We start from the raw sequence: 17,335 nt of genomic DNA on the forward strand, positions 1-17,335 counted from the left end.
TAATTTCTACTTCTGTGGCATTGTGGTCAGAGACGATATTTTACATTATCTCAGTGTTTTGGATTTTGTTGAGAGTTTCTCTGTGGCCTAAGGTGTGGTCTATTCTTGAGAACATTCCCTGTGTACTGGAAAAGAATGTGTACTTTGCAGCTATTGGGTGGAGTGGTCAATATGAGTTAGAGTTGGCTGATTATGGCCTTTAGGTTTTCTGTACCTTTGCTGAGTTTCTTTCTAGATGTTCTGTCCTTTACTGACAATAGTATGTTGAAGTCTCCTACTATTATTGTGAAACTGTCCATTTCTCTTTTCAGTGTTTTAGAGTTTGCTTTATGTATCCTGGAGCCCTGTCATTGAGTGTGTACATGTTTATATGGTTATATCTTCATGATGGATTGTCCCTTTAATCATTATATCATTGGTGGATTTTGTTTTAAAGCCTATTTTATCTGAAATTAGTATTGCCACTCCTGCTTTTTTTGGTAGCTGATTTTTTTTTCCATCCTTTAATTTTTAGCAAATTTACATATTTTTTTCTAAGGTGTATCTCTTGTAGACAGCATATTGATGGAGCCTGTTTTTTAACCCATTCTGTCACTCTCTGTCTTTTTATGGGTGCATTTAGGCCATTAACGTATAGTGTGAATATTGATAGGTGTGAATTTATTGCTGTGATTTTGTAGTACTTTTTTTGTGGTGTTCACATTTTTCTTGTTCCTCTTACTCTCCTGTGCTGAATTACTTTTGTTTGTGGATTTTTTTTCATTTCTTTTGTTTTTGTAGATTTTATTTTTACTGAGACTTAATGTTTTTCTTCTTTATTTTGATGAGTACATCTGTTAGCTTTCATTTTATTTACCTTGAAATTTACCCTCATCTTCCTAGCTTCGAACTAGTCTTTTATTATTTGGTATTGCAGTGCCTCTCTCTCCATTAGAAAGTTCTGTATCTACCATGTTTATTCCCTCTTTCATTCTTCTGACGTTGTCGTCATTTACAGATGAACCTCTCTGGTTCCTTGTTGTAAATCTTTTAGTTTTAAATAATGCTTGGGAGTTTATTTTTTAGGTTGGTATCTAGCTGGTACAATCTTGCATCCTAGATTCAGGCTGTCATCTGATGTGGTTTGTTCTCAATCTGAAGGACTCCCTTTAATAATTCTTGTAAGTTTTGTTTGGTTTTTACATATTCCCTTAATTTCTGTTTATCTAGTAATGTCCTAATTTTACCATCATATTTGAACAAGAGTTTTGCAGGATATTTTATTCTTGGTTGGCATTTTTTTTTTTTCTTTCAAGGATTTGTACCTGTCATCCCATTGCCTTCTTGCCTGCATAGTTTATGCCGAGTAATTGGAGTTTAGTCTTATTGTTTCCCCTCTGTATGTGACTTTTGGGTTTTTCTGAGCTGCTCTCAGGATTCTTTCTTTGTCTTTGTTTTTATTGAGTGTGATTGTGATATGCCTTGGTGATTGTCTTTTGTGGTGTATCCTATATGGGGTTTGTTGAGCTTCATGGAAGGTTAACTTTTCATCTTTCAGGATATTAGGGAAGTTTTTTGTCAGCAAATCTTCAATGATCCTCTCTGTTTTCCATTTTCTCCCACTGTTCTGGAACTGAGATCACTCATAAATTTTGGTTTTGATTGTATGCCACATCGTTCTCTGGGTTTCATCATTTTTCTTCATTCTTTTTTCTGATTTTTCCTCAAAGTGGTATTCAAGTATTTATCTTCAGTTTCACTGAGTCTGTCTTTCATTTTTTTTCAAACCTGCTTCTCAGGCCTTCTATGATAATGTCCATTTCTGAAATCTTGTTGTTTATCTTTTGGATTTCTAATTGTTGCTTTTGTATGATTTTATTGTGAATTCATTTTGATATTTTTTCCTGCACTGTTTTCCTAAGTTCTTCCATTGTTTTGTCTATATTCTCCATGATTTTGTCTGCCTTTTCTGTGACTTTATCTACTTTTTCCTCATTTTTGCCTGCTTTTTGCTTCAACTCTTAGATAGCTCTGAATATTGGAGATTTGAATTCCCTATCAGGTAACTCCATTGCCTTTACTTCTACTGGGAAGTTGTCTGGTATTTTATTTTGGATGCCTACTGGAACTATCCTGTCCTTTTTTGAAAATATGTTTTGATATTGTCTGCTGTCTTCAGGACATTCAGTAGTCATTGCCTTCATTTATTGATTTGTTTGTTTCGTCCTGCTTTTTTATTTGGTTATGTATGAGCAGGTGGGCTGTGTGTTCTTTGTTTTTTGCTTATCTGTGGGCACAATATTTTTCACCTCCTTGTCTAATGGGCATGGCCAGTCACTAAGCTGTGGTGCAGGAGGACAGGTCCAGCCGAAGAGGATGGGCTGAGATGGGTTATTTGTGGCATGTACTGGGGCCAACAGTATGGGCTGTGGATCAGTTCAGGGCAGGTTCCATTAGGCCATGCTTGTGCTGCTCAGGGGTGCAGTGTTCTGTGCACCGTGCAGATAGGCAGGAGGGAAGGGGGAGCTTGTGATGTGTGGAGCTAAGTTGGGTATGGTAAAGACGAGAGAGAAACAGGAGACAAAAAAAAAAAAAAAAAAAAAAGTGCTGAGGGAGCCTATCTTTGGAGTGGAGAGACAAGAAACTGAGAAATGAAGAAAAACAAAAAGGAAGAAAAGAGAGAGAAAAATGTATAAATGGAAAATAATAATAATAAAAAAATGCCACTAGAGATCCCACTGGCAACTGGGGAAATGGCTCCCAGGCTTTGGGACACATCCCTTCTAGAAGGGGCAGAGATGGCACATAGTGCCAGGTATTTGGGAGTCAGGAAAAGAAGGAAAATAGAGATGAAAAACTGAGAAATGGAGAAAAACAAAAGGAAAAAGAGAAAAGAAAAAAATAAATAAAAGAAAAATGAAATGCCCCTAGTGATACCACCGATGACTGAGAAAGTAGCTCTCAGGACTTAGGGCACAGCCCGTCTAGAAGGGGTATAGATGGCACATGGCACCAGATATTCAGGAGACAGGAAAAGAAGGGAAGTACAGAGAGATGAAAAACTGAGAAATGAAGCAAAACAAAAGGGAAAAAAGAAAAATAATAACGAAAGTAAAAATAAAATAATAAAATACAAAAAGAAATGCCCCCAGGATCCCACCACAGCAGCTGTGCAGACCAAGGATGTGGCTCCCAAGCTGCACAGTACAGCCACACCAGAGGGGCAGAGATGGCGCTCAGTGTCAGGTATTCAGAAGACAGGAAAAAAAGGTAAGTAGAGAGAGATGAGAAACTGAGAAATGAAGAAAAACAAAAAGAAAAAAAAAGATCCCAGGGATCCCATTAGCATGATGACATCGACCAGTGAAGAGTTTCCCAGCCAAGTGGTGCTTCACAGCTTGTCGAGAAGAAGCAAAGATGGCACATGCAGCCAGGTGTTTGAGTGATAGGAGCAGGAGGAGATGAGGGACAGGGAAGAAGCTGACAGGGAAGAAGCTAAATAAAGCAACACTAGCAAAAAAAAGATATGGTGCTGAGAGAGCTTGCCAGTGTGGGTGGGGTGAATCCAAGTGGCAAGTAGCTGGTGCTTCCCGGCCAAGTGAACACAGCCTACTGGAAAGTGGTGGAGTCTGAGCAGGGGGAAGAAGGTTGGGAAGTGGGAAAGCGTGTATCACTGGTTACCAGATGCTCCATCTCCTGCTGGGAGCTCCGTGAAGCTGCTTTCCTGTAATCCCTCTCCACCAGTCTCCAACAGGAGTCCAAGATGGTGAATCTGTGCTGCGTTAACTGAGAAGGGACCTCCACTCTGTATCTCTCCTCACTCTCTGTTCTCTGTTAGTTTCTTATTCCATTTTGTGGCTGATTGAGTTTTTTTTTGTTTTTTTTATCTCTTCATGTAATGCATAGGGTTCCAGGATTGACGTTTGTCTCTGTTTTACTTAGTTTTTCAGGTCTTTGCTGTGGAAGGACGGTGTGGTGCTTCTGTCTATAGTGGCATGTTGGCTCTGCCTCCTTTTTTTTTTTTTTCTTTTACTTTAGATGAAGTTTTACAGAACAGACTAGTTTCTCATTGAACGGTTAGTAAATGTATTGTTTTATGACATTGGATAACAACCCTATGCCATGTCAGCACTCTACCTTCTCAAACTTGGGTTCCCTATTACCAGGTTTCCTGACCCCTCCTGCCTTCTAGCCGTTGCCCCAGGGCTGGCATGCCCCTTTAGTCTCATTTCGTTTTATGGGCCTGTCCAGTCTTTGGCTCTTCTAAGAGTTTTATGGTCTTTGCTCTTATGATTTGATTATTGATCCAATTTGTGTTAAGTTTTGTATATGCTGTGAGATAGGGGTCTAACGTCATTCTTTTGCTTATGGATATTCAGTTGTCCCAGCACCATTTGTTGAAGAGACTGTTCTTTCTATATGAAATGCTCTTTTCACCTTTGTTGAAAATTAATTAGTCATACATTTATGAGCTTATTTTTTGGCTCTCAATTCAGTTCTCTTGGTCCCTATGTGTGTCCTTATGCCAATAACTCACTGTTTTGACTACTGTAGCATTTTAATGAGTTTTGAAATTGGAAAGTGTGAGCCCTTCAATTTTGTTCTTTTTAAGATTGTCTTGGCTATTTTGAACCCCTTGAAATTCAATGGGAATTTGAGGATTAGCTTTCCATTTCTATTAAAGGAGGTCATTGGAGTTCCGATAGGGATTACATTGAATCTGTAGAATGCTTTGGTTATTATTGACATCTTTACAATATTAAGTCTTTCAATGTGTATACAAAATCTCTTCATTTATTTACTTTTTTAAAAAATTTCTTTCAGAAATATTTTGTAGTTTTCAATGTGTAAATCTTTCACCTAATTGGTTAAATGTATACTGATTTTTGTGTGTTGATCTTTTACCCTGTAGTTTTGCTGAAGGGCAGTGACTTTTAGCGGTGACAGTATTCAAAAAGATCTTTTGTCCCATATTAAAATATGTATATATATTTCTCCCTCTACCTGCCCGTTTGGTTTCTAATGCAGTTATGAGACCTATAGCAGGTTTGATTGTAGTATGACCCAAGTATTGGGGACCCAAAGGGCAAACTGAGAGAGCTTTCCTAGAGAAAGAAGTCTGAGACTCTTCCCTTCCTTTTCAGCTTGATACTTTTCCTTTCTTTTCTATAAAACTTAATCCATATTTCATAGTGAGAACTGATAGTTAATCGTCCTTATCAAATTTTAATGCACATAGAAATCACTCAGAGATCTGACCTCAGATCTGACTCAATTAGTCTACGGTTGCATCTGAGTTTCTGCATTTCAGACAAGCTCCAGCATGATGCAGATTCTGCAGAGTTGTACACGTTGCTTGAAAAAGCTAGAATTTAACAAGTCTTATTTCTCAGGTACGCTCTCCTAACTAGTGCCTGACAGAAGATCTCCTCCTCAAAGATAGAATATCCCTGAAAATACTCTGCAGTTCTCCCTATGTCATGAAAAAAAAAAAACATGAGAGATGTTTTATTCTCCGTCTGACTTCATTTTCAATACAGATGTTTTCCAGTGGGCAGAGAGACCACCAAAAGCCAAAGATCCAGCAAAGCTAAGGATCTAGGAACTCCATTGTAAACTTAACCCTGAACCCATTGCTATCGAGTCGATTCCAACTGATAGCGACCCTACAAGACAGCAGAACTGCCCCATAGAGTTTCCAAGGAGCACCTGGTGGATTCAAACTGCCAACCTCTTGGTTAGCAGCCGTAGCACTTACCCACTGTGCCACCAGGGTTTCCACTGTAAACTTAAACTCATTTAAGGCTAACTAATTTTCCTGGTAACTTACAAATGTGAATAGAACAGGCTGACTAGTCAGACATAGCCACCATTTCCTATTGTTTTGTAACCCTGGTTAAAAAAAAAAAAAAAATGTTTGCCTGAAAGCCATTTCCCATTGCCAACTAATTTTATTTTAGTGTGGATTGTTTTAGTGCCCTTGTACAGAAGTTTTTTTCAAAACTGACTTCTGCTGAGCCAAGGTCTAGTGTTTCTGATGAAAAGCGTAGGGGTAGTAAATGTGTTCGTTGTGTTGTTTTTCTTCATATTTAAGCCCCATCTTAATATATAGAAATTGGGTCATCTTAGAAACAAAGAAAACGTTTTCTTAGTCCTTATTAATTTTAGAACAACTCTCTTCTCTGATAAACAGGAATTTTAATGCCATAGTGGAATATTCATTCTTTAGCCTATTCTTTGTCCACAGAATTAACAAACGACCTTTGAAAATTATAATTATTAAGTTTAATATTGTACGAATCATTCTTCTAGGAGATATAGGTATGTATATATATGTACATATATATTCATTCGCCTAGGAGATATATGTATATTTTTTCTTTTTTTGTATAAGCCAATTCTCTGTTGTTTTGTGTGTGTGTGTGTGTTATCACAGTTATCTAAGCACGTAAGTAATTTGAGCTGATATGTGAGTAGAGAAAGCTATTAGTATTTGAGATTCTTAGATTTATAATATCAGCATGCTTGGAAATCTTGGCTTTAGTATAATATCCAAATTGTTCATATGAATAATTAAGTGAACAAATAGTAAGTATCTAGAGTCTCTGAATTGTCCCTCTGGTTTCTGAATGCTAATCCTGTCTGTCTCAAAAAGATAGTATTTTGAATAAGAATTTTCTTCTTGATTTAGAATAATTTTCAAACTCTTTATCCTAAAATTACATTTGGATCCTTGGATATTAGAAAAAAATGGATGATTTATTCACATTTGCTAATGTAGGAAAATCTTTCTTTTATGTTCCTGAGAAAAATGTGTAAGTAAATGGAAACTAAGAACAAAGAAAAACTGTATTTATCCATCCTTCATAGGACTAATACTTATTGAATACTTACTGTGTACTAAAAAAGCAGAGAGAATTCAGGGGCGAGCAAGGCAGGGGGCTTGTCCTTAAACATTTCACAGACAAAAAATAAATTAATTATTAGATTATACTGTAAAGACCAATAGCCACTGGGTGTAATGGTGGTAAAGAGAACAAATGCAGAGTAGGAATCCATTATCTCAGTTTCAGGGAGGGGGTGACAATGGTTTGTAAATCTTCTTAGAGGTCTAAATTTATCATTTGCTTCTTAAAGATGAGGTAAGAGGTGGGCAGGTAAATGAGGGAGGAAGGGGAATTTCAATCAGAGAGAATCAATAATGCATGGAGCAATGAGAGGGAATGTTTTGTTCAGAGCACAAAATGAATTCAAATTGGTCTACCGAAAATGAAGTGTAATTGTTAAAGGATAAATGAAACTAGGGTTCAAATAATGAAGGGGCTTATATCCCTTGGTAAGGAGTTAAAAACCGAGTAGTCCCTAATTAGAGATATGCTGAATTTACAGTTTTAGGTAAATTACTCTGCCAGCTTGGTAGGAAAAAATTCCAACAGAGGAAGACAGAAGCCAGAAGATTAGTTTAGGAGGTTATTTTTGTCAGCCAGGATAGAAATAGTAGTGGTTAAGAGCTCAACTGCTAACCAAAGGTCGTCAGTTCGAATCCACCAGCCACTCCTTGGAAACTCTGTGGAGCAGCTCTACTCTGTCCTATAAGGTCACTATGAGTCAGAACTAACTTGATGGCACCTAACAACAACAACAAAGATAGAAATGATAAAGGCCTGAACTATGGCAGTGAGACTGAGAAGGCTGCCTTGTGAGACTGTTAAATAGAAAGAATAAGATTTGGTGATTTAGTAGAAATGAGCTTTGATGGAGGGAGACATTTGTAAGATGATTCTAAATTTTCTGATTTAGCAATCTAGATAAAAAAGTTGGTGTTTATATCACGCTAGTTTTTTATGTGAAGACAAGCATCAAATCAGCTTTGGTTAGCATAGATGCCCAGCACCCAGCATGGTATCTGGCTCATAGTAGGTGCCTAACGAATGTATTTTAGACTAATGATAATATTATCATTCAGAAAGAGGGAATGTGGGAGCAAGAGCACATCTGGGGAGGAAGACGAAGGGTCTAATTTTGGACATGTTCAATTCGATGTGTTGCTAGGCTAACTGGTAGGAAATGTTCAGTAAATAGGATTGGTGAGGTTTTTTTTTTTTTCCCCCCCGACAAGAATCATTTCTTTGTCACCTTTTTATTCACTGGAGTAGTTTTATGTAGGTCTCAAAATGTGTGTTAACTTGAATCAATTTTAGCAACAATATTGAAGCAGTTTTGCAGAGTTTAGTAGTCTGGACTAGTTACTTTAGGCATGTATGAAAAATTGAAATGACCCTAGATTTTTTTAAGTGCTGAAATTTTGTAGGATTAATAAGGCAGCAGTAATATACAACTGTAAATTGTGTAAAGGATATGACTTTTGAGTAAGATGATCTCTATCTAAGTCTTAGGTTTGCCATTAACTGTGTTTTAGGAACGAAGTGTTGTAAATTTTTTTAGGTTTCCGTTTTCTCAATAGGAAAATGAGACAGTGCGATTTGATAATATTCACGGTCTCTTCAGCCTGAAACATTACATAATCATGCATTTTCACGTTTAAACTTTATTTAAGAAAAAAATGAGAGTATTGATTATTTTGGTAAGTAGTTAAGATGCTTTTATTCTTAATGAAATGCCAAAACCAAAACATCCACTGCCCTTGAGTCGATTCTGACTCACAGCGATCCTGTAGGACAGAGTAAAACTGCCGCATAGGGCTTCCAAGGCTGTAATCTTCATGGAAGCTGACTGCTGCGTCTTTCTCCCGCCTCCGGCCTTTCAGTTAGCAACTGAGTGCTTTAACCATTGTGCCACCAGGGCCCCATTAATGAAATGCTGTGGACTAAATATTAACTGGGTTCAAACTTCAGTTCTGTCACTAATTGGCTATGTAGTTGTGGACAAGTCAAGCTCCTTCTAGGGGCAAGTCATCCTTGAAGTGCCTTTTATATCTATTTTCCTCTAATTTTACAAATAGTATTTATGTTTAATTTTACTCTGTCAAATTTATGCAGATAATCCCCATACCGTGTAACAAATGTAATACATTGTCACCTTCGTTAAGGTGACTCTTGATGTACTGAAAACACAGAGAGTGGATATTTAGATTATCCAGCAGAAACATTGGTGTTAGGTCGACTCCTCAAGTCCCAGGCCACTAGTCCCTGTAGTGTCCTAACACCTTGCATACACCTTTGTAATTAATCCCTTTGTAAATGAAATCTCCTGGAGTTGCCTTAATGTAAGTGTCACATCAATTTCCTGTAGGGACCGTGTTTGGTACACCTAGTTATATATATATATTTTTAAATGATATCAGTTTTAAAGATCTTCCTTGTTAAAATTATATGTTAAGTTTTAAATCACTGTATTCCAATACCACAAGTGGAACTATAGTCGATGCTGTATACAATTTTCAGTTCCATATGAGATACTGTCAGGATTACAAGTAAGATTCAGCCCTCTTTGGCTCCCCAAGATCCAGATAATAAGATAAAAAGATGATGTAAGAGGAACAAAGCGAAGGAAATTATGATGTGCCGTGTCTGCACAAAGGAAAATAACATGGTACAACTGCCGCTTACATAGTGCGTGTAGTTTCTGATCCTGTATCTTTTTCCTCTGTATGTTCCAGGAATCTTATTTCATTCTCTTTTTTATTGTGCCTTGTTTATTGTTGGTGTTTATTGACATATAATGATGCTCACCATTATTTATTTGTCATATTTCTGTGTCATGTCCTTTGTGCATAAAAATCTATAAATTTGAATTCACTTTATTAATACATGTTGATATTTATAACCTAACTCCCTCCTGGTGATGCAGTGATTAAGAGCTACGGCTGCCAACCAAAATGTTGGCAGTTCGAATCCACCAATCACTCCCCAGAAACCTTATAAAGGACAGTTCTACTCTGTCCTGTAGGGTCGCTATTAGTCAGAATCAACTCGACAGCGACGGCTTTTATTAATACATGTTGATGTTTATAACCTGTCTCCAAATATAACTTGAAGTAGGAAATACATATTAAACACATGGATACATTTGTACAATTACTGGCAGATCAGGCATTGGGAACCAGTGTTTTGGAAAGCCTCACCAGCACAAATCAGCCCTCCCCCACCATTCATCGCTGGATCTCTCGTCCAGCGCCTGGCAAGCGCCTCATTCCTTTCTTGACTTGCTACTCAGTGGAAAACATTGATCATATTTGTGTTAGGTTATTCAATGAGAAATAGTGTATAATCTAAATTTCTAGATATATCATGTAAATGCTGCCTAACTTTCTATGATTGCAACTACCCAGTAGTTTATCAAAGTCAGATGAAGAGGATTGTTTTAACAGAGGATGGATAATGATAAATGATTTATTAAAGGTTTTAGTGACCTGCACATTCTTTCTTTATGATTTTCAGAGAGGTGAGATTGATTTCGATGAGTTCACTGCAAAAAGAGTTTACCCTCTTTTATTAATAAAGTGCAAAATATTTTCCTGGAAAGAAGGTTTTCAGACATAAACTCTATCTACTGTTGACAACTTTATGCTTTGATAAAATGGTTTGTTTGTATAAATAGACTCTGTGTTAAATTAGTATAGGATTTAAACAACTTTAGATAGATAACCTTTCCTTGCTCAGAAGAAAAAGTCCGTATCATATCAAAGCTGCTTAAAAAATGCTGAAGAACAAGAGGGAGGGAGGGAGGAGGGAAAGGAGAATGAAGAAGAAAGAGTAGGACAAGGGAGAGGAGCAAGAGGAGGGGAAAGGGAAGGGAGAGAAGGCAGCAGCAGAAGTGATGAAAGGGAGGGAAAGAGGAAGGGAGAGAAAAAATGTCTGCCTAATGGAATCGACTCGACGGCACTGGGTTTAACTTTTTTATTCTACTATTTCAAATTTTAATGTAATAATGAAAATGTTATTCATAATATTCACTCTAGCTTATCCAATAACCTACATTTAGCCATAAGAAAATGTCAAAATTAGAAACAAGACTCTTAATGGATAAACATTCGCAGTGTTGGTTTGGGCCTCATTGCCTCAGCATTTCAGAGAAGCACGTGGTCACAGAAAGGAAGCTTGAGATAAATTAAAACACTTGTTTAGCGTCGGGGGTAGGGTGGAAGGAGGAGGTAGAAAAAAACAAACCCTAGTGCTAGGACAAAATTTGTCCTGGGGGTTTTAGAAGACATTTTTCCATATAATCATTAAAGCTTAAATTAAAGATATATTAAAACCAAAATTAAAGATATAATTTGCTGCTTAATAAATGATATATGTTTTATAACTTCATTAAGGATGCTACCTTCCGTAATGGTTGTGAACCATGAGGTTTTCAGTGAGGTGCGTATTAACTGCAGAGATAATAATGCTTCTATATGTTAATCATTTTAAATGAAAAACACTTGAGCTGTTTTCCAGCCACATGGGAGTAATCATTTACATCCTTAAAGGCTTATTTTACCATTAACCCCTTCATTTGAGTAAAGTGAATAGCCTTATGTAAAGCATTAATTCTTTTTACATTAGTGCTAATAGCAACTATTTTAGACCCACTGGTGTGAGAGGATTAAAAGCCACAACATTAGGCAAGCATCAACGTTTCTGCGATTAATCCTTGTTAAAGCAACCTAGTGGGAACGTGTAACTTGATTTTCTGTTTACTGATCAGATGCTTCTTGTTTCTCTTATCATGTGAAATCACACTCCACAGAGACAATATTCTATCGCATTAAGATGCTAAATTAAAAACAAAACAAACACAAGGAAAGCTACACAATCCTAAATTGGTCTGTTTTGCCTTTCTACTTTTAATACCACCTGATACAAATGCAAGTTGTAGGAGAGGACCTGTGGAAGTAGGTTATACCCTAAATATTTGGCCTTATGTTCCAGGTTAGAGACGAGGCACTCATAATTCTAGTCAAAAACTGATGCTTAAAGGTAATGTTAACAGTGAAGCTGTGGGAATATTTACTTCTCTTTGAAGAGGTTCAAGGAGTCAGTAAGAAATAGACGCACTCTGGAATTTCATTTTGAAAAGAAATGATAACATTTCTATGTTTTTTCATTCCTGTATTATTCCCACCCTTACCCCACGCAAACTTGCTGCCATGTTTGCACAGACAATATTTCCTAGCCTCTCATCCTCATACCAGCTTTACTTTGGATAGATCCCAGAAGCGATATTCAAGTATTTAATAACCAGCAAAACATCGGCACAAATCCATTAGCAAGTACCTTGGCTATAGACAACTTGATGGTCAACAACTTGAATGTTACCTGGCTAACACTTAGTCCGTCTAAGTGGTTGATCTATCCCTGATTTGTCTGGATGTCTTTAACCACCTTGGATGATGGCAGTCAATGGATCCTTAGTGACTTCTGTTCTCAAAGAAGTTTAGCAGAGAGTGGAAGGCAAGTTAGGAAAGGAAGGAAACCATTCTGCCAGAAGCAGCTATGCCTACTGATTCTTGAGTAGTTATTCAGCTGTTAGCAGGACCCAGATAAGTCAATTATTGTCTTACTTATTGCTAAAGCTAGACTATATATATTATGACCAAATACTTCTAAAACATACACACATGCACACACCCACAATACTCACAGATCTTGCTTATGTATCTGTAGATGTGAGTGTTTATGCATACATGTGTATACACATTCACTTGCATAATTTTTCCACAGCTTGACACATGAGTTGGGCCTCTCAAAGTCTGTATAAGTTGGTTACTTGAAATGTATAGTAAATTTTTTGTCAGCTTTTTTTTTTTTAGTATGGTACTTTTAAGATATCTAGAAGAGATATTCTTAGTTCCTTAAAAACTTCCCTGAGCCAGCCAGTGTGCAAGAGTGACTGCTTTGTTGTGTGCTGAATTCTGCTCTCTCTCCCGTTTCGTGCCCTCTTGTCAGTCTGTGCCAGCTCTGGACTCTAAAAGTTATGTTTCTCCACCTGGTTCTCTGTGCCATCTACTTGGCACACTGCAATTAGACTTATCTTTCTTCTTACCACTTGGCTAGGTCAGATATTCACCAATTTCTTTCCCACTTTTAGATGCTGGCACACTTCTGGTTTCTTTCTAATTATTCCTATAGACTTAGCATTGCATTACCTATGGTAAAAAATGGAAAAGCTTGTACTATCCCCATCATAGCACAGCTCATTAAAATTGATCAGCTTTGAATGTACATGCAAAAAGAAAGAGTCCATTACTAATTCGCTTCTATTGGCTGTGGCAGAGTTGTTGTTCTTAAAATAAAAATGACAAAATGATTCCCACTTCTATGTAGTTCTTGTTTTCAGAGACTTTACAAAACTATTAATTTTTTAAGGGCTAATTAAGTGTTTCAATATTAAATGATAAAATAAACCATCCCCGCCTGATAAACAGCACCATACCCTGCCTTACTGGCTTTTGAGTATCAGTTGACTACCATTGCCAACTTCAAGCATTTTGCACTGTGAACCTGTCAATTAATGAGCAGAGATAGACCAGCTCTTATATATACATTCTTTACATTTTCACAGGACACAGGTTCTGTATTGGAGGAAACAGGACAAATTTACTTTTTGTCAGGAATGCATGTAAAAATGTGCTACTTGTTATCATATTTCTATATTTTTAGTCCAGTAACATTTTACCTTTACTTATAAATTTGTCCTCTGAGCTGCTACCTGGTTGACTCGCCTTTAATTCTTCTCTGACCCAAAATACAACATACAGCTGTCTGTCCACCCATCCATCCATCTGTCCATCCGCCCGTCTGTCCATCCATCCAGTTCTTTATTCCTAAATTCGATAAACATTTACTGACTGTCCACTATATATAACTGATGTTATGAGAGGCTCTTTACGTAATCAATTTAGTATGATCTGCATGGCAGTCCTCCAAGATTAATATTAGTATCCTAATTTTGCAAATGAGAAGGCTGGTTCCCAGGAGTCAGACAACTTGTCAAGGTCAGATTGCTAAGAGTGTTCTCCTATTCATTTTTGTTTCCTCAACGCACTTGCAACATAAAGAGAGCCTAATGTTTCTGAATGAATGAATGAACCAGAATACATTTTACTATAGCTAACATGTGTAGTGCTAAGTATCACAAACATTTCAAGGTTTTGACTATATTCTCTCATTTAATATCACCAAAACTCTTAACAAGGTAGGTGCTATTAATGATCTTACATACATTTAACAGACCAGGAACCTACAGTAAAAGGCAGTTGAGTAACTTGCTCAAGATTGTACAGCTGGGAAGTAACAGCATCAGGAACCAACTCAAGTCGTGGCCTTGGAGCCCATAGCCTTTACCACGTTTCTCTATTTTTTGTCTAGCACTAGCACAGTACATGGTGTGACATAAATGCTCAAAAAATGCTTGCTGCAATGATGACAGTGATAATGTGAAATTGGAAATTTTGCCTCAGTATTGAGAAAAATATTCAATAGAAGAAATAGAGAATTTTTAAATTCCTAGATTGCATGGATTGACTCAGTAAACTTTTAGGACACATAGTAACAAATTTAACAATAAAACATTTTATATTTTGTCTTTATAGAAAAACAAGAAAATATACCTTTTCGTATAAATGCATCATCATATATATGTATGTGTATATATAGAAATATGGCTATGGTTATTGATACAGATATAAAGCTAATATTTAAACTGGTAATGTCTTTTTTCTTTCTCACATCAAAACAATTTGCATTTTAAAGCCAAAAAATTACAGCGGTGTGTCTAGATGTATGCAGTTTGGAAACAGCTAATCATGATTTTAGTAATTAATGCATTCTTTAATGGCTTAAAAGTAAAAAATATTCACATGATGAAGTTCGGCCAAAAAAAAAAAAAAACCCCTGTAATCTTTCTAAAGAGATGTAAAACAGAAAAATTGATGCCACTTTAAATCGTGTGACAATAGAGCAAACCAGTACGGAGTGTATTTTTCTGTAGTCACTTGATCATCTGTCCGCAAAGACAGCTTTGCTTTTTAACCCATTGTGTATGCTTTTTGCAGTATTTAGTTCTGTCGATAAAGGACCCTGGAAACAGTGAGGGTAATGAGAAGGAATGATAGTTTATATGTATTCTTTCCTGGAATGCCAGTTGAATTAAAGCTTTCATTCCCTTTGCAAACATACAAATCTATAATCTCCTTTCAAGATGAATCCAGAATCAGGAGTCTGTATTCTTTTCTTCTTGGTCAGGAGATTAAAATTGATCACAGACCACACAAGGGAGCCGGCTCTAGTATTACAGCTCAATGTGGTTAACGAGGACAGCGCTTGCCTTCTGTTCTCCTTAACCGTGCACTTACAGGTTACAAATATTATTGATTCCAGGGGTCATCTGAGGCGGTAGGGAGGTTGTGTGACTTGACAATATTTTGGTTTTTTTAAGGGATAAGAGCAATGAGCTCTGGTAGCAACTGGGGCAGGTATAGTTTAAATTTGACAAATGAAGATTTATACTTTTCTGAGCTGGCACAATCCTTCATGTAGAAATAATGAATGAAAATTTGATAGTTGATTTAACATAGGTCAAATGACTCGCAGTGAAAGAGGGAAAATAACGCTTTAATTATTACCCTTTCATGATAGGTTTGTCATTATAGATCTGTGCTTTAAACAAATGAATAGCGCTTAGAAGATCTTTTTACAAGACATCATTTAAATTTAAGTAGGCATGGTTTACCTAAAATCATTTGCAAATGTAGTGTAGGTGGGGTGATATGTGAGTAATTACCTGCTAATCTTTACAGCGGGCTTTTTTCTTTCTTGTGAATAAAACTGATACATTAGCATTCAGCAAATTTAAGGCACCATAGACCATTGTATGCTAAATTTTCAAAGACTAGATTAAGGCTCTTTTTTAGCTAGTAATAAAGTAATAATGTAATAAAATGTTAATAAAGACCATATACCGCCCTAAAATATATTTTATGGAATGGTGGAAGAAACACTTCATTGAAGAGTTCTAAATGGGTTAAATCTGTTTTTGCCACTTACTAGTTGTGAGATTTTAGAAAGCTTCTTTTATTGCCCTGAATGTCAGTTTGCTGATCTGTAAATGGTCATAATATTTAGCCCATAGAGTAACTGAGGGTTCAGATGTATAAGGAATACTTTAAAGTGATAAAATACTATATTAATGTAAACTTTTAAAATATTTATTATATTTTATATATTATATTACTTATACAGGTTGAGCCTGTATTTAAGACAGTTGGTGGCGAAATCTCCTGAACTATATCACTCTCTATAATTTTTTATATAATATATTGACAAGGTACCAAATTAAGGTTGCAAAAGAGCCTGGATTGTGTGGAGGTAATTTAAAACCAATTAGTCCCCGGGTGATGCAAATGGCTAAGCACTAGGCTACTAACTGAAAGGTTGGTGGTTCAAATCCACCCAGAGGCCTGGCAAAAGGTTGCAGCCGTTAAAAACTCTACGGAGCAGGGAGAAACGGATGGGGTTGCCAGAAGTCAGAATTGACTCAACAGCACCTGGTTTGGTGTTGGTCTTGAACTGGGTTAAATTGCAGACATTGGCCTTATCGTACCATGCTCTGAGAAGTAGAACTCAAATCCTCTGACCTTAGAATATGACTTTTTTCAAAATATGAAATTATTTGCAGTTGGAAAACTCACGGGCCTAAAACAATATCTCAGAGTAGAAACAACCTATTCAGAAACTGGAAAAAAAAAAAAAATCAAATTATTAAGTGCTCAGTTAATTAAACTAAAACACATTTGGGATACAATTCATTATTTTAATTTTTTTTTTTAATATGGGATTTTTATTAATACTGTCAGTATGTATGTTCTATACATTATGGTTAGAGTGGCTCAAGTTCTTTTGAATATAATTTAATTTGTGAATTTCCATATATTGTACAGCATTTAGGGAACTTAAATAATTACCAAAGAGCAACTCAGAATTTCAACTTTATCTTCCTGATTAATCCATCATCTGCCATTACTATGATTTCTTCCCTTAGAAGTGCGAAAATGGAAGACTAAACAGTTTGCCTATGTAACATGCTCCAATTATAATGAAAAATAATTTTAATAATTTTTTATATAATTTCTTATGCCTGTATGTTGTTGTTAGTTGCCATTGAGTCGGCTCTGACTCACCACCACCTTAGGTATAACAGAACAAGATGTGGCCTGGCCCTGTGCAATCTTTATGATCGTTGGTATGCTTGATGCCATTGTTTCTGCTGTTGTGTCATTCCATCTCATTGAGAGCTTCCCTCATTTTCACTGACCCTCTGTCAACCATGATGTCCTTTTCTAGTGATTGGTCTTTCCAAAGTAAGCAAATCTAATCTTGTCATCTTTACTTCCAGGGAGCGTTCCAGTATG

At 36.5% G+C, this 17,335-nt stretch overlaps 1 protein-coding gene across 4 annotated transcripts in view; it reads left to right on the top strand.

The window, feature by feature from the left end:
• Positions 1-17,335, top strand: part of DPYD (dihydropyrimidine dehydrogenase) — a 981,230-nt gene that overhangs the window by 356,713 nt on the left and 607,182 nt on the right. The gene's annotated exons all lie outside the window — the stretch shown is intronic.

The sequence above is a fragment of the Elephas maximus genome, chromosome 3 (genome assembly GCF_024166365.1).
Source record: "Elephas maximus indicus isolate mEleMax1 chromosome 3, mEleMax1 primary haplotype, whole genome shotgun sequence".
In the NCBI taxonomy this organism is placed as follows: Eukaryota; Metazoa; Chordata; class Mammalia; order Proboscidea; family Elephantidae; genus Elephas; species Elephas maximus.